This window comes from Ranitomeya variabilis, chromosome 5 (genome assembly GCF_051348905.1).
Source record: "Ranitomeya variabilis isolate aRanVar5 chromosome 5, aRanVar5.hap1, whole genome shotgun sequence".
Taxonomy (NCBI): domain Eukaryota; kingdom Metazoa; phylum Chordata; class Amphibia; order Anura; family Dendrobatidae; genus Ranitomeya; species Ranitomeya variabilis.
In genome coordinates, this window is record NC_135236.1 from 486,362,614 (window position 1) to 486,382,709 (window position 20,096).

A 20,096-nucleotide genomic window follows, 5' to 3' on the forward strand; every position below is an offset into this window, starting at 1 on the left:
AAAAAGAGTGCCGCAGGGAAGACATTTCCAGAAACGCTGGGATGCATTCTCAATGACAGTTCTGCTGTGTGTGTGTGCGTCTGTTCAAGCTGTGGACGACGCGTTTTGAATCTGCATAACTCCGCCTACTTTGACCACACCCTCCATCCCCATTGTGACTGCACATGAATGTTCCGTGCTAAGATTCTATCTACTGCAGGCAGCGCACCTGGTTGGTCAAAAGCATTGGAATACTCACACAGGTGTAGATGGAGAAGACAAGCAGATTCAAGATCAGCACAGACACCAGTTTTCCTTTTTTTTTCAAATACATATAATACACCACATTTGGAAGTCGGTGGTCCACAAGAGGGAGACAATGGTTTACAAAAGAATTCATGCGGCGGTCACAAATGCGGTATGTATGGCAGAACTACTCATTGGATACTTCAATTGAAACGCCGCCAAGTACTGACAGCAGGGCCTAATTTTGTAGATGGCACAGTATATTTGCAACACTGTAAGAAAGGCCTAATACAGGCCTACATCTCAACACACCTGTTGCAGCAACCAGTAAAGACAAATTGATTGACTGACTGATTGCATATTGAATGCAATACAATGCTTGACATACATAGGTGAAAGCAAGGCCAGGCAAGGCACACAAAATGTTGCAAATGGTCAAGTGAAATCAAGCAAAATGCTACATTTGGCATCTGAAATGTGCTTCGCTGACACTGAAAAGTATTCACATAAAGGGTTAAAAGACAACTTGCGCTGATTTCAATGCAATCTGTTTTTGGAAACCGGATCAGAGAAGGAGCGCAGTGTTCCCGGAGATACTGCAATAACGAGTCAATGCGTGGAGTGGACAGAGCAAGCTCCATTTCCAGCTCCCTGGGCTAAAAATCCATTTAATATGGATAGGGGACGTATCAGATATTAAACTGATAAGAACAGATACTACACTACATCTTGAGCGGCGGCGACGACGGATGCATAAGGCCGAGAAACGATAACCAGAAATGGTTTGCCACTTCTGACGCACCTAGGCCTAAAACTGACACCCATTGTGGAGACAGAGCAAAAAGAGTGCCGCAGGGAAGACTGTTGTGAATTCTGTTTGTGGGCTCCCCCGGTGGTGTTTTATGGTAGTGCCACTTATTTGCCTTCTTCTATCCTTGATCACCTGTTGACACCCATTAGGGGAGTTTCCTATTTAAGGCTGCTTGGCTGCTGGTCTGATGCCGGCCAACAATGTATCAGTAGCATTCTGTTGCATTCTCCTGCCTCAAGATCCTGTTCAGCTAAGTTGAATTTTGTTTCTAGTTTATTCTATTTTTGTCCAGCTATTTGCAATGTGACTCTCTGTAGCTGGAAGCTCTCGTGGACTGGAATTGCCACTCCAGTGGCATGAGTTGTCACTGGAGTTTTAAAGTAATTTCAGGATGGTGTTTTTGAGTAGTGTTTTGAAGTTGACCGTGAAGTGACTCTTTCCTGTACTTCTGCTATCTAGTAAGCGGACCTCACTGTGCTAAATCTGCTGTTCATCCTACGTATGTCTTTTCCTCTTGACTCACCGTCAATATCTGTGGAGGGCTGCTATCTCCTTTTGGGGTTCATCTCTGGAGGTAAGGCAGGCCTGTATATTCCTCTGATAGGGGTAGTTAGATCTCCGGCTGGCGCGTGGTGTCTAGGGCATCGTAGGAAACACTCCCCGGCTACTTCCAGTGTTGTGTCAGGTTCAGGTCACGGTCACTTTAGTTCCCATCACCCGAGAGCTAGTCCGTTGTTATTTTGATTTCCCTGCCATTGGGAAAATCATAACAGTTTGGCCGGACCTCATGTGTTAAAACTATGCACTAAAGCAGGAAAGGATATGAAAAGGTTTTTTTTCCTTCTGTGTTTGGAAAGTGCACCTTAGTGCTTATTTGTACTCCTTGCTTAAAGGGAACCTGTCACCACGTTTTTGGAAGATGGGATAAAAATAGCGTTAAATAGGGGCAGAGGTGGGCGTTACATTAGTGTGTTTGTTATGCGTTTATTACCCACCTAAGTTGCCGAAATACCTTTGCAAAGTCTCCGTTTTCGCCTGTCAATCAGGCTGGTCTGGTCAAAAGGGCGTTGTCTTCCCCCAGATTTTGCGTAGTTTTCCGTTGGTGGCGTAGTGGTGTGCGCATGCCCAAGGTCCCGAATCCTCTGCCAGGGGATTTAAAAGAGCGCGCTGTTCGTTTTCATTGGTGATCGGTGGGCGCGGCCATCTTCCTTTGGCCGCGCGTGCGCAGAAGCGGCGCTCTGCTGGCCGCGGCTTCAGGAAAATGGCCGCCGCGATATCCATCTGCGCACGCGCGGCATCCCGCGGCCATTTTCCTGAAGCCGCGGCCAGCAGAGCGCCGCTTCTGCGCACGCGCGGCCAAAGGAAGATGGCCGCGCCCACCGATCACCAATGAAAACGAACAGCGCGCTTTTAAATCCCCTGGCAGAGGATTCAGGACTTTGGGCATGCGCACACCACTACGCCACCAACGGAAAACTACGCAAAATCTGGGGGAAGACAAGACGCCCTTTTGACCAGACCAGCCTGATTGACAGGCGAAAACGGAGACTTTGCAAAGGTATTTCGGCAACTTAGGTGGGTAATAAACGCATAACAAACACACTAATGTAATGCCCACCTCTGCCCCTATTTAACGCTATTTTTATCCCATCTTCCAAAAACGTGGTGACAGGTTCCCTTTAAACTGCAGTCTTCAGCCTTTTTTTTTTTTCCTCTCCTCTTAATCTCTGAATGGCTTTGGTTACACCTGTTTGAATCATGGATCCACAGAGTTTGGTTGCAGGTCTGAATAACCTGGCTACAAAGGTCCAGAACTTACAAGATTTTGTTATACGTGCTCCAATGTCTGAACCTAAGATCCCTATGCCTGAATTTTTTACCGGAGACAGATCCCGTTTTTTGAATTTCAGAGAGAATTGTAAATTGTTTTTGTCTCTGAAATCTCACTCTGCTGGTGATCCTGCGCAACAGGTTAAAATTGTTATTTCTCTATTGCGGGGTGACCCACAAAGTTGGGCATTTGCATTGTCGCCAGGGGATCCTGCGTTATTAAATGTAGATGCGTTTTTTCTGGCTTTGGGGTTGCTTTATGAAGAACCTAATTTAGAGATTTTGGCTGAGAAAGCCTTGATAGCTCTTTCTCAAGGGCAAGATGAAGCTGAGATATACTGCCAAAAATTTCGTAAATGGTCGGTGCTTACTAAATGGAATGAGTGCGCTCTAGCAGCTAATTTCAGAGAAGGTCTCTCTGATGCCGTGAAGGATGTCATGGTGGGGTTCCCTGTGCCTACAGGTCTGAATGATGCCATGAAATTGGCTATCCAGATTGATCGGCGTTTACGGGAGCGCAAATCTGTGCACCATATGGCGGTATCTTCTGAGCAAAAATCTGTGCACCATATGGCGGTATCTTTTGAGCAAAGACCTGTGCACCATATGGCGGTATCTTCTGAGCAAAAACCTGTGCACCATATGGCGGTATCTTCTGAGCAAAAACCTGTGCATCATTTGGCGGTGACCTCTGAAAAGGCACCAGAGCATATGCAATGCGATAGTGTATTGTCTAGAGGCGAACGACAGAATTACAGGCGCAAAAATGGGTTGTGCTTCTATTGTGGAGATCCAGCTCATGTTATATCAGCATGCTCTAAACGCATAAAGAAGGTTGATAAAAAGGTTGATAAATCTTTTTCTATGGGTACCTTGCAGTCTAAATTTCTTTTGTCCGTGACATTGATTTGTACTTTATCATCTGTTACTGTGGATGCTTATGTGGATTCTGGCGCCGCTCTGAGTCTCATGGATTGGTCCTTTGCCAAGCGTTGTGGGTTTGATTTAGAGCCTCTGGAGGTTTCTATTCCCTTAAAGGGTATTGATTCTACACCTTTGGCTAGCAATAAACCACAATATTGGACACAAGTGACTATGCATCTGTCCCCAGACCATCAGGAGATTATTCGTTTCCTTGTGTTATATAATCTACACGACGTATTAGTACTTGGATTACCATGGTTACAAATTCATAATCCAGTCTTGGACTGGAGATCAATGTCTGTGCTGAGCTGGGGATGTCAGGGGATTCATGGGGATGCACCTTTGGTTCCCATTTCTTCATCTACTCCCTCTGAGATCCCAGCATTTCTGTCAGATTTTTATGATGTCTTTCAGGAGCCTAAAACTGATTCTCTCCCTCCTCACAGAGAGTGTGACTGCGCTATTGAGTTGATTCCCGGTAGTAAATTTCCTAAGGGTCGCTTGTTTAATTTGTCTGTACCTGAACATACTGCTATGCGGGAGTATATCAGAGAATCTTTGGAAAAGGGTCATATTCGCCCCTCTTTGTCTCCACTGGGGGCAGGGTTTTTCTTTGTGGGTAAAAAGGATGGTTCATTGAGACCTTGTATCGACTATCGACTTCTGAATAAGATTACAGTTAAATACCAGTATCCGTTACCTTTACTGACTGATCTTTTTGCTCGTATAAAGGGGGCGAAGTGGTTCACTAAGATCGATCTACGTGGTGCGTATAATTTGGTGCGGATTAAGCAGGGGGATGAGTGGAAGACCGCATTTAATACGCCTGAAGGCCATTTTGAGTATTTGGTAATGCCTTTCGGTCTCGCGAATGCCCCTTCCGTTTTTCAGTCCTTTATGCACGATATTTTCCGTGAATATCTGGATAAATTTATGATTGTGTATTTGGATGATATTTTGATTTTTTCGGAGGACTGGGAATCTCATGTTCAACAGGTCAGGAGAGTTTTTCAGGTTTTACGAGCTAATTCTCTATTTGTGAAGGGCTCAAAGTGTATTTTTGGGGTTCAGAGAATTTCCTTTTTGGGATATATTTTTTCCCCTTCATCTATGGAGATGGACCCTGTTAAGGTTCAGGCTATTTGTGATTGGGTACAACCTACTTCTCTAAAGAGTCTTCAGAAATTCTTGGGATTTGCTAATTTCTATCGCCGATTCATAGCGGGTTTTTCTGCCATTGCTAAACCTTTGACTGATTTGACCAAGAAGGGTGCTGATGTTGCTAATTGGTCCTCTGCGGCTGTGGAGGCCTTTCGGGAGCTTAAGCGCCGCTTTTCTTCTGCTCCTGTGTTGCGCCAGCCTGATGTTTCGCTCCCGTTCCAGGTTGAAGTAGATGCTTCCGAGATCGGAGCAGGTGCAGTTTTGTCGCAGAAAGGTCCTGACTGCTCAGTGATGAGACCATGTGCGTTTTTCTCTCGAAAGTTTTCGCCCGCTGAGCGAAATTATGATGTTGGAAATCGGGAGCTCTTGGCCATGAAGTGGGCATTTGAGGAGTGGCGTCATTGGCTTGAGGGTGCTAGACACCAGGTGGTGGTCTTGACTGACCACAAAAATCTAATTTATCTTGAGTCAGCCAGGCGTCTGAATCCTAGACAGGCGCGCTGGTCGTTGTTTTTCTCTCGATTTAACTTTGTGGTTTCATATCTGCCTGGGTCTAAGAATGTGAGGGCGGATGCCCTCTCTAGGAGTTTTGAGCCTGACTCGCCTGGTGATTCCGAACCTACTGGCATCCTGAAGGATGGGGTGATATTGTCAGCTGTCTCCCCAGACCTGCGGCGCTCTTTGCAGGAGTTTCAGGTGGATAGGCCTGATCGCTGTCCGCCTGGTAGATTGTTTGTCCCTGATGACTGGACCAGTAGAGTTATTTCGGAGGTTCACTCTTCCGCGTTGGCAGGTCATCCTGGAATTTTTGGCACCAGGGATCTGGTGTCTAGGTCCTTCTGGTGGCCTTCCTTGTCTCGAGATGTACGTATTTTTGTGCAGTCTTGTGATGTTTGTGCTCGGGCTAAGCCCTGCTGTTCCCGGGCCAGCGGGTTGTTGTTGCCCTTGCCTATTCCTAAGAGGCCTTGGACGCACATCTCTATGGACTTTATTTCTGACCTTCCTGTTTCTCGTAGGATGTCCGTCATCTGGGTGGTGTGTGACCGTTTTTCCAAGATGGTTCACTTGGTACCTTTGCCCAAATTGCCCTCCTCCTCTGAGCTGGTCCCTCTATTTTTTCAGAATGTTGTGCGTTTGCATGGTATTCCTGAGAATATAGTGTCTGACAGGGGTACTCAGTTTGTGTCTAGATTTTGGCGGGCGTTCTGTGCCAGGATGGGCATCGACTTGTCTTTTTCGTCTGCATTCCATCCTCAGACTAATGGCCAGACTGAGCGTACTAATCAGACCTTGGAGACTTACTTGAGGTGTTTTGTGTCCGCTGATCAGGACGATTGGCTTGATTTTTTGCCATTGGCAGAGTTTGCCCTTAACAATCGGGCCAGTTCTGCCACTTTGGTTTCTCCATTTTTTTGTAATTCAGGGTTTCACCCTCGCTTTTCGTCCGGTCAATTGGAGTCTTCGGATTGTCCTGGAGTAGATGCTGTGGTTGATAGAATGCATCAGATTTGGGGACAGGTTGTGGACAATCTGAAGTTGTCCCAGGAGAAGACTCAACAGTTCACTAATCGTCATCGGCGTGTCGGTCCTCGTCTTTGTGTTGGGGACCTGGTTTGGTTGTCTTCTCGATTTGTTCCTATGAAGGTCTCGTCTCCTAAGTTTAAGCCTCGGTTTATCGGCCCTTATAGGTTTCTGGAGGTTCTCAATCCTGTGTCCTTTCGTTTGGACCTCCCAGCATCTTTTACTATTCATAATGTTTTTCATCGGTCATTGTTGCGGAGGTATGAGGTGCCGGTTGTTCCGTCTGCTGATCCTCCTGCTCCTGTGCTGGTTGAGGGTGAGTTGGAGTATGTGGTGGAAAAGATCTTGGACTCCCGTGTTTCCAGACGGAAACTTCAGTATCTGGTTAAGTGGAAAGGCTATGGTCAGGAGGATAATTCTTGGGTGACAGCATCTGATGTTCATGCTCCTGATTTGGTTCGTGCATTTCATAGTGCTCATCCAGATCGCCCTGGTGGTTCTGGTGAGGGTTCGGTGCCCCCTCCTTAAGGGGGGGGTACTGTTGTGAATTCTGTTTGTGGGCTCCCCCGGTGGTGTTTTATGGTAGTGCCACTTATTTGCCTTCTTCTATCCTTGATCACCTGTTGACACCCATTAGGGGAGTTTCCTATTTAAGGCTGCTTGGCTGCTGGTCTGATGCCGGCCAACAATGTATCAGTAGCATTCTGTTGCATTCTCCTGCCTCAAGATCCTGTTCAGCTAAGTTGAATTTTGTTTCTAGTTTATTCTATTTTTGTCCAGCTATTTGCAATGTGACTCTCTGTAGCTGGAAGCTCTCGTGGACTGGAATTGCCACTCCAGTGGCATGAGTTGTCACTGGAGTTTTAAAGTAATTTCAGGATGGTGTTTTTGAGTAGTGTTTTGAAGTTGACCGTGAAGTGACTCTTTCCTGTACTTCTGCTATCTAGTAAGCGGACCTCACTGTGCTAAATCTGCTGTTCATCCTACGTATGTCTTTTCCTCTTGACTCACCGTCAATATCTGTGGAGGGCTGCTATCTCCTTTTGGGGTTCATCTCTGGAGGTAAGGCAGGCCTGTATATTCCTCTGATAGGGGTAGTTAGATCTCCGGCTGGCGCGTGGTGTCTAGGGCATCGTAGGAAACACTCCCCGGCTACTTCCAGTGTTGTGTCAGGTTCAGGTCACGGTCACTTTAGTTCCCATCACCCGAGAGCTAGTCCGTTGTTATTTTGATTTCCCTGCCATTGGGAAAATCATAACAGAAGACATTTCCAGAAACGCTGGGATGCATTCTCAATGACAGTTCTGCTGTGTGTGTGTGCGTCTGTTCAAGCTGTGCACGACGCGTTTTGAATCTGCATAACTCCGCCTACTTTGACCACACCCTCCATCCCCATTGTGACTGCACATGAATGTTCCGTGCTAAGATTCTATCTACTGCAGGCAGCGCACCTGGTTGGTCAAAAGCATTGGAATACTCACACAGGTGTAGATGGAGAAGACAAGCAGATTCGAGATCAGCACAGACACCAGTTTTCCTTTTTTTTTCAAATACATATAATACACCACATTTGGAAGTCGGTGGTCCACAAGAGGGAGACAATGGTTTACAAAAGAATTCATGCGGCGGTCACAAATGCGGTATGTATGGCAGAACTACTCATTGGATACTTCAATTGAAACGCTGCCAAGTACTGACAGCAGGGGCCTAATTTTGTAGATGGCACAGTATATTTGCAACACTGTAAGAAAGGCCTAATACAGGCCTACATCTCAACACACCTGTTGCAGCAACCAGTAAAGACAAATTGATTGACTGACTGATTGCATATTGAATGCAATACAATGCTTTACATACATAGGTGAAAGCAAGGCCAGGCAAGGCACACAAAATGTTGCAAATGGTCAAGTGAAATCAAGCAAAATGCTACATTTGGCATCTGAAATGTGCTTCGCTGACACTGAAAAGTATTCACATAAAGGGTTAAAAGACAACTTGCGCTGATTTCAATGCAATCTGTTTTTGGAAACCGGATCAGAGAAGGAGCGCAGTGTTCCCGGAGATACTGCAATAACGAGTCAATGCGTGGAGTGGACAGAGCAAGCTCCATTTCCAGCTCCCTGGGCTAAAAATCCATTTAATATGGATAGGGGACGTATCAGATATTAAACTGATAAGAACAGATACTACACTACATCTTGAGCGGCGGCGACGACGGATGCATAAGGCCGAGAAACGATAACCAGAAACGGTTTGCCACTTCTGACGCAACTAGGCCTAAAACTGACACCCATTGTGGAGACAGAGCAAAAAGAGTGCCGCAGGGAAGACATTTCCAGAAACGCTGGGATGCATTCTCAATGACAGTTCTGCTGTGTGTGTGTGCGTGTGTTCAAGCTGTGCACGACGCATTTTGAATCTGCATAACTCCGCCTACTTTGACCACACCCTCCATTCCCATTGTGACTGCACATGAATGTTCCGTGCTAAGATTCTATCTACTGCAGGCAGCGCACCTGGTTGGTCAAAAGCATTGGAATACTCACACAGGTGTAGATGGAGAAGACAAGCAGATTCGAGATCAGCACAGACACCAGTTTTCCTTTTTTTTTCAAATACATATAATACACCACATTTGGAAGTCGGTGGTCCACAAGAGGGAGACAATGGTTTACAAAAGAATTCATGCGGCGGTCACAAATGCGGTATGTATGGCAGAACTACTCATTGGATACTTCAATTGAAACGCCGCCAAGTACTGACAGCAGGGGCCTAATTTTGTAGATGGCACAGTATATTTGCAACACTGTAAGAAAGGCCTAATACAGGCCTACATCTCAACACACCTGTTGCAGCAACCAGTAAAGACAAATTGATTGACTGACTGATTGCATATTGAATGCAATACAATGCTTGACATACATAGGTGAAAGCAAGGCCAGGCAAGGCACACAAAATGTTGCAAATGGTCAAGTAAAATCAAGCAAAATGCTACATTTGGCATCTGAAATGTGCTTCGCTGACACTGAAAAGTATTCACATAAAGGGTTAAAAGACAACTTGCGCTGATTTCAATGCAATCTGTTTTTGGAAACCGGATCAGAGAAGGAGCGCAGTGTTCCCGGAGATACTGCAATAACGAGTCAATGCGTGGAGTGGACAGAGCAAGCTCCATTTCCAGCTCCCTGGGCTAAAAATCCATTTAATATGGATAGGGGACGTATCAGATATTAAACTGATAAGAACAGATACTACACTACATCTTGAGCGGCGGCGACGACGGATGCATAAGGCCGAGAAACGATAACCAGAAATGGTTTGCCACTTCTGACGCACCTAGGCCTAAAACTGACACCCATTGTGGAGACAGAGCAAAAAGAGTGCCGCAGGGAAGACATTTCCAGAAACGCTGGGATGCATTCTCAATGACAGTTCTGCTGTGTGTGTGTGCGTCTGTTCAAGCTGTGGACGACGCGTTTTGAATCTGCATAACTCCGCCTACTTTGACCACACCCTCCATCCCCATTGTGACTGCACATGAATGTTCCGTGCTAAGATTCTATCTACTGCAGGCAGCGCACCTGGTTGGTCAAAAGCATTGGAATACTCACACAGGTGTAGATGGAGATGACAAGCAGATTCAAGATCAGCACAGACACCAGTTTTCCTTTTTTTTTCAAATACATATAATACACCACATTTGGAAGTCGGTGGTCCACAAGAGGGAGACAATGGTTTACAAAAGAATTCATGCGGCGGTCACAAATGCGGTATGTATGGCAGAACTACTCATTGGATACTTCAATTGAAACGCCGCCAAGTACTGACAGCAGGGCCTAATTTTGTAGATGGCACAGTATATTTGCAACACTGTAAGAAAGGCCTAATACAGGCCTACATCTCAACACACCTGTTGCAGCAACCAGTAAAGACAAATTGATTGACTGACTGATTGCATATTGAATGCAATACAATGCTTGACATACATAGGTGAAAGCAAGGCCAGGCAAGGCACACAAAATGTTGCAAATGGTCAAGTGAAATCAAGCAAAATGCTACATTTGGCATCTGAAATGTGCTTCGCTGACACTGAAAAGTATTCACATAAAGGGTTAAAAGACAACTTGCGCTGATTTCAATGCAATCTGTTTTTGGAAACCGGATCAGAGAAGGAGCGCAGTGTTCCCGGAGATACTGCAATAACGAGTCAATGCGTGGAGTGGACAGAGCAAGCTCCATTTCCAGCTCCCTGGGCTAAAAATCCATTTAATATGGATAGGGGACGTATCAGATATTAAACTGATAAGAACAGATACTACACTACATCTTGAGCGGCGGCGACGACGGATGCATAAGGCCGAGAAACGATAACCAGAAATGGTTTGCCACTTCTGACGCACCTAGGCCTAAAACTGACACCCATTGTGGAGACAGAGCAAAAAGAGTGCCGCAGGGAAGACTGTTGTGAATTCTGTTTGTGGGCTCCCCCGATGGTGTTTTATGGTAGTGCCACTTATTTGCCTTCTTCTATCCTTGATCACCTGTTGACACCCATTAGGGGAGTTTCCTATTTAAGGCTGCTTGGCTGCTGGTCTGATGCCGGCCAACAATGTATCAGTAGCATTCTGTTGCATTCTCCTGCCTCAAGATCCTGTTCAGCTAAGTTGAATTTTGTTTCTAGTTTATTCTATTTTTGTCCAGCTATTTGCAATGTGACTCTCTGTAGCTGGAAGCTCTCGTGGACTGGAATTGCCACTCCAGTGGCATGAGTTGTCACTGGAGTTTTAAAGTAATTTCAGGATGGTGTTTTTGAGTAGTGTTTTGAAGTTGACCGTGAAGTGACTCTTTCCTGTACTTCTGCTATCTAGTAAGCGGACCTCACTGTGCTAAATCTGCTGTTCATCCTACGTATGTCTTTTCCTCTTGACTCACCGTCAATATCTGTGGAGGGCTGCTATCTCCTTTTGGGGTTCATCTCTGGAGGTAAGGCAGGCCTGTATATTCCTCTGATAGGGGTAGTTAGATCTCCGGCTGGCGCGTGGTGTCTAGGGCATCGTAGGAAACACTCCCCGGCTACTTCCAGTGTTGTGTCAGATTCAGGTCACGGTCACTTTAGTTCCCATCACCCGAGAGCTAGTCCATTGTTATTTTGATTTCCCTGCCATTGGGAAAATCATAACAGTTTGGCCGGACCTCATGTGTTAAAACTATGCACTAAAGCAGGAAAGGATATGAAAAGGTTTTTTTTCCTTCTGTGTTTGGAAAGTGCACCTTAGTGCTTATTTGTACTCCTTGCTTAAACTGCTGTCTTCAGCCTTTTTTTTTTTTTTCCTCTCCTCTTAATCTCTGAATGGCTTTGGTTACACCTGTTTGAATCATGGATCCACAGAGTTTGGTTGCAGGTCTGAATAACCTGGCTACAAAGGTCCAGAACTTACAAGATTTTGTTATACGTGCTCCAATGTCTGAACCTAAGATCCCTATGCCTGAATTTTTTACCGGAGACAGATCCCGTTTTTTGAATTTCAGAGAGAATTGTAAATTGTTTTTGTCTCTGAAATCTCACTCTGCTGGTGATCCTGCGCAACAGGTTAAAATTGTTATTTCTCTATTGCGGGGTGACCCACAAAGTTGGGCATTTGCATTGTCGCCAGGGGATCCTGCGTTATTAAATGTAGATGCGTTTTTTCTGGCTTTGGGGTTGCTTTATGAAGAACCTAATTTAGAGATTTTGGCTGAGAAAGCCTTGATAGCTCTTTCTCAAGGGCAAGATGAAGCTGAGATATACTGCCAAAAATTTCGTAAATGGTCGGTGCTTACTAAATGGAATGAGTGCGCTCTAGCAGCTAATTTCAGAGAAGGTCTCTCTGATGCCGTGAAGGATGTCATGGTGGGGTTCCCTGTGCCTACAGGTCTGAATGATGCCATGAAATTGGCTATCCAGATTGATCGGCGTTTACGGGAGCGCAAATCTGTGCACCATATGGCGGTATCTTCTGAGCAAAAATCTGTGCACCATATGGCGGTATCTTTTGAGCAAAGACCTGTGCACCATATGGCGGTATCTTCTGAGCAAAAACCTGTGCACCATATGGCGGTATCTTCTGAGCAAAAACCTGTGCATCATTTGGCGGTGACCTCTGAAAAGGCACCAGAGCATATGCAATGCGATAGTGTATTGTCTAGAGGCGAACGACAGAATTACAGGCGCAAAAATGGGTTGTGCTTCTATTGTGGAGATCCAGCTCATGTTATATCAGCATGCTCTAAACGCATAAAGAAGGTTGATAAAAAGGTTGATAAATCTTTTTCTATGGGTACCTTGCAGTCTAAATTTCTTTTGTCCGTGACATTGATTTGTACTTTATCATCTGTTACTGTGGATGCTTATGTGGATTCTGGCGCCGCTCTGAGTCTCATGGATTGGTCCTTTGCCAAGCGTTGTGGGTTTGATTTAGAGCCTCTGGAGGTTTCTATTCCCTTAAAGGGTATTGATTCTACACCTTTGGCTAGCAATAAACCACAATATTGGACACAAGTGACTATGCATCTGTCCCCAGACCATCAGGAGATTATTCGTTTCCTTGTGTTATATAATCTACACGACGTATTAGTACTTGGATTACCATGGTTACAAATTCATAATCCAGTCTTGGACTGGAGATCAATGTCTGTGCTGAGCTGGGGATGTCAGGGGATTCATGGGGATGCACCTTTGGTTCCCATTTCTTCATCTACTCCCTCTGAGATCCCAGCATTTCTGTCAGATTTTTATGATGTCTTTCAGGAGCCTAAAACTGATTCTCTCCCTCCTCACAGAGAGTGTGACTGCGCTATTGAGTTGATTCCCGGTAGTAAATTTCCTAAGGGTCGCTTGTTTAATTTGTCTGTACCTGAACATACTGCTATGCGGGAGTATATCAGAGAATCTTTGGAAAAGGGTCATATTCGCCCCTCTTTGTCTCCACTGGGGGCAGGGTTTTTCTTTGTGGGTAAAAAGGATGGTTCATTGAGACCTTGTATCGACTATCGACTTCTGAATAAGATTACAGTTAAATACCAGTATCCGTTACCTTTACTGACTGATCTTTTTGCTCGTATAAAGGGGGCGAAGTGGTTCACTAAGATCGATCTACGTGGTGCGTATAATTTGGTGCGGATTAAGCAGGGGGATGAGTGGAAGACCGCATTTAATACGCCTGAAGGCCATTTTGAGTATTTGGTAATGCCTTTCGGTCTCGCGAATGCCCCTTCCGTTTTTCAGTCCTTTATGCACGATATTTTCCGTGAATATCTGGATAAATTTATGATTGTGTATTTGGATGATATTTTGATTTTTTCGGAGGACTGGGAATCTCATGTTCAACAGGTCAGGAGAGTTTTTCAGGTTTTACGAGCTAATTCTCTATTTGTGAAGGGCTCAAAGTGTATTTTTGGGGTTCAGAGAATTTCCTTTTTGGGATATATTTTTTCCCCTTCATCTATGGAGATGGACCCTGTTAAGGTTCAGGCTATTTGTGATTGGGTACAACCTACTTCTCTAAAGAGTCTTCAGAAATTCTTGGGATTTGCTAATTTCTATCGCCGATTCATAGCGGGTTTTTCTGCCATTGCTAAACCTTTGACTGATTTGACCAAGAAGGGTGCTGATGTTGCTAATTGGTCCTCTGCGGCTGTGGAGGCCTTTCGGGAGCTTAAGCGCCGCTTTTCTTCTGCTCCTGTGTTGCGCCAGCCTGATGTTTCGCTCCCGTTCCAGGTTGAAGTAGATGCTTCCGAGATCGGAGCAGGTGCAGTTTTGTCGCAGAAAGGTCCTGACTGCTCAGTGATGAGACCATGTGCGTTTTTCTCTCGAAAGTTTTCGCCCGCTGAGCGAAATTATGATGTTGGAAATCGGGAGCTCTTGGCCATGAAGTGGGCATTTGAGGAGTGGCGTCATTGGCTTGAGGGTGCTAGACACCAGGTGGTGGTCTTGACTGACCACAAAAATCTAATTTATCTTGAGTCAGCCAGGCGTCTGAATCCTAGACAGGCGCGCTGGTCGTTGTTTTTCTCTCGATTTAACTTTGTGGTTTCATATCTGCCTGGGTCTAAGAATGTGAGGGCGGATGCCCTCTCTAGGAGTTTTGAGCCTGACTCGCCTGGTGATTCCGAACCTACTGGCATCCTGAAGGATGGGGTGATATTGTCAGCTGTCTCCCCAGACCTGCGGCGCTCTTTGCAGGAGTTTCAGGTGGATAGGCCTGATCGCTGTCCGCCTGGTAGATTGTTTGTCCCTGATGACTGGACCAGTAGAGTTATTTCGGAGGTTCACTCTTCCGCGTTGGCAGGTCATCCTGGAATTTTTGGCACCAGGGATCTGGTGTCTAGGTCCTTCTGGTGGCCTTCCTTGTCTCGAGATGTACGTATTTTTGTGCAGTCTTGTGATGTTTGTGCTCGGGCTAAGCCCTGCTGTTCCCGGGCCAGCGGGTTGTTGTTGCCCTTGCCTATTCCTAAGAGGCCTTGGACGCACATCTCTATGGACTTTATTTCTGACCTTCCTGTTTCTCGTAGGATGTCCGTCATCTGGGTGGTGTGTGACCGTTTTTCCAAGATGGTTCACTTGGTACCTTTGCCCAAATTGCCCTCCTCCTCTGAGCTGGTCCCTCTATTTTTTCAGAATGTTGTGCGTTTGCATGGTATTCCTGAGAATATAGTGTCTGACAGGGGTACTCAGTTTGTGTCTAGATTTTGGCGGGCGTTCTGTGCCAGGATGGGCATCGACTTGTCTTTTTCGTCTGCATTCCATCCTCAGACTAATGGCCAGACTGAGCGTACTAATCAGACCTTGGAGACTTACTTGAGGTGTTTTGTGTCCGCTGATCAGGACGATTGGCTTGATTTTTTGCCATTGGCAGAGTTTGCCCTTAACAATCGGGCCAGTTCTGCCACTTTGGTTTCTCCATTTTTTTGTAATTCAGGGTTTCACCCTCGCTTTTCGTCCGGTCAATTGGAGTCTTCGGATTGTCCTGGAGTAGATGCTGTGGTTGATAGAATGCATCAGATTTGGGGACAGGTTGTGGACAATCTGAAGTTGTCCCAGGAGAAGACTCAACAGTTCACTAATCGTCATCGGCGTGTCGGTCCTCGTCTTTGTGTTGGGGACCTGGTTTGGTTGTCTTCTCGATTTGTTCCTATGAAGGTCTCGTCTCCTAAGTTTAAGCCTCGGTTTATCGGCCCTTATAGGATTCTGGAGGTTCTCAATCCTGTGTCCTTTCGTTTGGACCTCCCAGCATCTTTTACTATTCATAATGTTTTTCATCGGTCATTGTTGCGGAGGTATGAGGTGCCGGTTGTTCCGTCTGCTGATCCTCCTGCTCCTGTGCTGGTTGAGGGTGAGTTGGAGTATGTGGTGGAAAAGATCTTGGACTCCCGTGTTTCCAGACGGAAACTTCAGTATCTGGTTAAGTGGAAAGGCTATGGTCAGGAGGATAATTCTTGGGTGACAGCATCTGATGTTCATGCTCCTGATTTGGTTCGTGCATTTCATAGTGCTCATCCAGATCGCCCTGGTGGTTCTGGTGAGGGTTCGGTGCCCCCTCCTTAAGGGGGGGGTACTGTTGTGAATTCTGTTTGTGGGCTCCCCCGGTGGTGTTTTATGGTAGTGCCACTTATTTGCCTTCTTCTATCCTTGATCACCTGTTGACACCCATTAGGGGAGTTTCCTATTTAAGGCTGCTTGGCTGCTGGTCTGATGCCGGCCAACAATGTATCAGTAGCATTCTGTTGCATTCTCCTGCCTCAAGATCCTGTTCAGCTAAGTTGAATTTTGTTTCTAGTTTATTCTATTTTTGTCCAGCTATTTGCAATGTGACTCTCTGTAGCTGGAAGCTCTCGTGGACTGGAATTGCCACTCCAGTGGCATGAGTTGTCACTGGAGTTTTAAAGTAATTTCAGGATGGTGTTTTTGAGTAGTGTTTTGAAGTTGACCGTGAAGTGACTCTTTCCTGTACTTCTGCTATCTAGTAAGCGGACCTCACTGTGCTAAATCTGCTGTTCATCCTACGTATGTCTTTTCCTCTTGACTCACCGTCAATATCTGTGGAGGGCTGCTATCTCCTTTTGGGGTTCATCTCTGGAGGTAAGGCAGGCCTGTATATTCCTCTGATAGGGGTAGTTAGATCTCCGGCTGGCGCGTGGTGTCTAGGGCATCGTAGGAAACACTCCCCGGCTACTTCCAGTGTTGTGTCAGGTTCAGGTCACGGTCACTTTAGTTCCCATCACCCGAGAGCTAGTCCGTTGTTATTTTGATTTCCCTGCCATTGGGAAAATCATAACAGAAGACATTTCCAGAAACGCTGGGATGCATTCTCAATGACAGTTCTGCTGTGTGTGTGTGCGTCTGTTCAAGCTGTGCACGACGCGTTTTGAATCTGCATAACTCCGCCTACTTTGACCACACCCTCCATCCCCATTGTGACTGCACATGAATGTTCCGTGCTAAGATTCTATCTACTGCAGGCAGCGCACCTGGTTGGTCAAAAGCATTGGAATACTCACACAGGTGTAGATGGAGAAGACAAGCAGATTCGAGATCAGCACAGACACCAGTTTTCCTTTTTTTTTCAAATACATATAATACACCACATTTGGAAGTCGGTGGTCCACAAGAGGGAGACAATGGTTTACAAAAGAATTCATGCGGCGGTCACAAATGCGGTATGTATGGCAGAACTACTCATTGGATACTTCAATTGAAACGCTGCCAAGTACTGACAGCAGGGGCCTAATTTTGTAGATGGCACAGTATATTTGCAACACTGTAAGAAAGGCCTAATACAGGCCTACATCTCAACACACCTGTTGCAGCAACCAGTAAAGACAAATTGATTGACTGACTGATTGCATATTGAATGCAATACAATGCTTTACATACATAGGTGAAAGCAAGGCCAGGCAAGGCACACAAAATGTTGCAAATGGTCAAGTGAAATCAAGCAAAATGCTACATTTGGCATCTGAAATGTGCTTCGCTGACACTGAAAAGTATTCACATAAAGGGTTAAAAGACAACTTGCGCTGATTTCAATGCAATCTGTTTTTGGAAACCGGATCAGAGAAGGAGCGCAGTGTTCCCGGAGATACTGCAATAACGAGTCAATGCGTGGAGTGGACAGAGCAAGCTCCATTTCCAGCTCCCTGGGCTAAAAATCCATTTAATATGGATAGGGGACGTATCAGATATTAAACTGATAAGAACAGATACTACACTACATCTTGAGCGGCGGCGACGACGGATGCATAAGGCCGAGAAACGATAACCAGAAACGGTTTGCCACTTCTGACGCAACTAGGCCTAAAACTGACACCCATTGTGGAGACAGAGCAAAAAGAGTGCCGCAGGGAAGACATTTCCAGAAACGCTGGGATGCATTCTCAATGACAGTTCTGCTGTGTGTGTGTGCGTGTGTTCAAGCTGTGCACGACGCATTTTGAATCTGCATAACTCCGCCTACTTTGACCACACCCTCCATTCCCATTGTGACTGCACATGAATGTTCCGTGCTAAGATTCTATCTACTGCAGGCAGCGCACCTGGTTGGTCAAAAGCATTGGAATACTCACACAGGTGTAGATGGAGAAGACAAGCAGATTCGAGATCAGCACAGACACCAGTTTTCCTTTTTTTTTCAAATACATATAATACACCACATTTGGAAGTCGGTGGTCCACAAGAGGGAGACAATGGTTTACAAAAGAATTCATGCGGCGGTCACAAATGCGGTATGTATGGCAGAACTACTCATTGGATACTTCAATTGAAACGCCGCCAAGTACTGACAGCAGGGGCCTAATTTTGTAGATGGCACAGTATATTTGCAACACTGTAAGAAAGGCCTAATACAGGCCTACATCTCAACACACCTGTTGCAGCAACCAGTAAAGACAAATTGATTGACTGACTGATTGCATATTGAATGCAATACAATGCTTGACATACATAGGTGAAAGCAAGGCCAGGCAAGGCACACAAAATGTTGCAAATGGTCAAGTAAAATCAAGCAAAATGCTACATTTGGCATCTGAAATGTGCTTCGCTGACACTGAAAAGTATTCACATAAAGGGTTAAAAGACAACTTGCGCTGATTTCAATGCAATCTGTTTTTGGAAACCGGATCAGAGAAGGAGCGCAGTGTTCCCGGAGATACTGCAATAACGAGTCAATGCGTGGAGTGGACAGAGCAAGCTCCATTTCCAGCTCCCTGGGCTAAAAATCCATTTAATATGGATAGGGGACGTATCAGATATTAAACTGATAAGAACAGATACTACACTACATCTTGAGCGGCGGCGACGATGGATGCATAAGGCCGAGAAACGATAACCAGAAATGGTTTGCCACTTCTGACGCACCTAGGCCTAAAACTGACACCCATTGTGGAGACAGAGCAAAAAGAGTGCCGCAGGGAAGACATTTCCAGAAACGCTGGGATGCATTCTCAATGACAGTTCTGCTGTGTGTGTGTGCGTCTGTTCAAGCTGTGGACGACGCGTTTTGAATCTGCATAACTCCGCCTACTTTGACCACACCCTCCATCCCCATTGTGACTGCACATGAATGTTCCGTGCTAAGATTCTATCTACTGCAGGCAGCGCACCTGGTTGGTCAAAAGCATTGGAATACTCACACAGGTGTAGATGGAGATGACAAGCAGATTCAAGATCAGCACAGACACCAGTTTTCCTTTTTTTTTCAAATACATATAATACACCACATTTGGAAGTCGGTGGTCCACAAGAGGGAGACAATGGTTTACAAAAGAATTCATGCGGCGGTCACAAATGCGGTATGTATGGCAGAACTACTCATTGGATACTTCAATTGAAACGCCGCCAAGTACTGACAGCAGGGCCTAATTTTGTAGATGGCACAGTATATTTGCAACACTGTAAGAAAGGCCTAATACAGGCCTACATCTCAACACACCTGTTGCAGCAACCAGTAAAGACAAATTGATTGACTGACTGATTGCATATTGAATGCAATACAATGCTTGACATACATAGGTGAAAGCAAGGCCAGGCAAGGCACACAAAATGTTGCAAATGGTCAAGTGAAATCAAGCAAAATGCTACATTTGGCATCTGAAATGTGCTTCGCTGACACTGAAAAGTATTCACATAAAGGGTTAAAAGACAACTTGCGCTGATTTCAATGCAATCTGTTTTTGGAAACCGGATCAGAGAAGGAGCGCAGTGTTCCCGGAGATACTGCAATAACGAGTCAATGCGTGGAGTGGACAGAGCAAGCTCCATTTCCAGCTCCCTGGGCTAAAAATCCATTTAATATGGATAGGGGACGTATCAGATATTAAACTGATAAGAACAGATACTACACTACATCTTGAGCGGCGGCGACGACGGATGCATAAGGCCGAGAAACGATAACCAGAAATGGTTTGCCACTTCTGACGCACCTAGGCCTAAAACTGACACCCATTGTGGAGACAGAGCAAAAAGAGTGCCGCAGGGAAGACTGTTGTGAATTCTGTTTGTGGGCTCCCCCGGTGGTGTTTTATGGTAGTGCCACTTATTTGCCTTCTTCTATCCTTGATCACCTGTTGACACCCATTAGGGGAGTTTCCT

At 45.6% G+C, this 20,096-nt stretch overlaps 7 non-coding genes across 7 annotated transcripts; all 7 read right to left on the minus strand.

Moving 5' to 3' along the window:
- Positions 1–796: 796 nt before the first annotated feature.
- Positions 797–996, minus strand: LOC143777330 (U2 spliceosomal RNA). The gene has a single exon (XR_013216103.1). It is a non-coding gene; the product is annotated as a U2 spliceosomal RNA (small nuclear RNA).
- A 7,516-nt stretch (positions 997–8,512) lies between these two features.
- On the minus strand, positions 8,513–8,712 carry LOC143777331 (U2 spliceosomal RNA). The gene has a single exon (XR_013216105.1). It is a non-coding gene; the product is annotated as a U2 spliceosomal RNA (small nuclear RNA).
- Positions 8,713–9,577: 865 nt separating this feature from the next.
- Positions 9,578–9,777, minus strand: LOC143777332 (U2 spliceosomal RNA). The gene has a single exon (XR_013216106.1). It is a non-coding gene; the product is annotated as a U2 spliceosomal RNA (small nuclear RNA).
- An 864-nt stretch (positions 9,778–10,641) lies between these two features.
- On the minus strand, positions 10,642–10,841 carry LOC143777333 (U2 spliceosomal RNA). The gene has a single exon (XR_013216107.1). It is a non-coding gene; the product is annotated as a U2 spliceosomal RNA (small nuclear RNA).
- Positions 10,842–17,567: 6,726 nt separating this feature from the next.
- On the minus strand, positions 17,568–17,767 carry LOC143777334 (U2 spliceosomal RNA). Its single transcript, XR_013216108.1, has one exon. It is a non-coding gene; the product is annotated as a U2 spliceosomal RNA (small nuclear RNA).
- An 865-nt stretch (positions 17,768–18,632) lies between these two features.
- On the minus strand, positions 18,633–18,832 carry LOC143777309 (U2 spliceosomal RNA). The gene has a single exon (XR_013216083.1). It is a non-coding gene; the product is annotated as a U2 spliceosomal RNA (small nuclear RNA).
- An 864-nt stretch (positions 18,833–19,696) lies between these two features.
- LOC143777335 (U2 spliceosomal RNA) lies at positions 19,697–19,896 on the minus strand. The gene has a single exon (XR_013216109.1). It is a non-coding gene; the product is annotated as a U2 spliceosomal RNA (small nuclear RNA).
- Between the last annotated feature and the right edge of the window lie 200 nt (positions 19,897–20,096).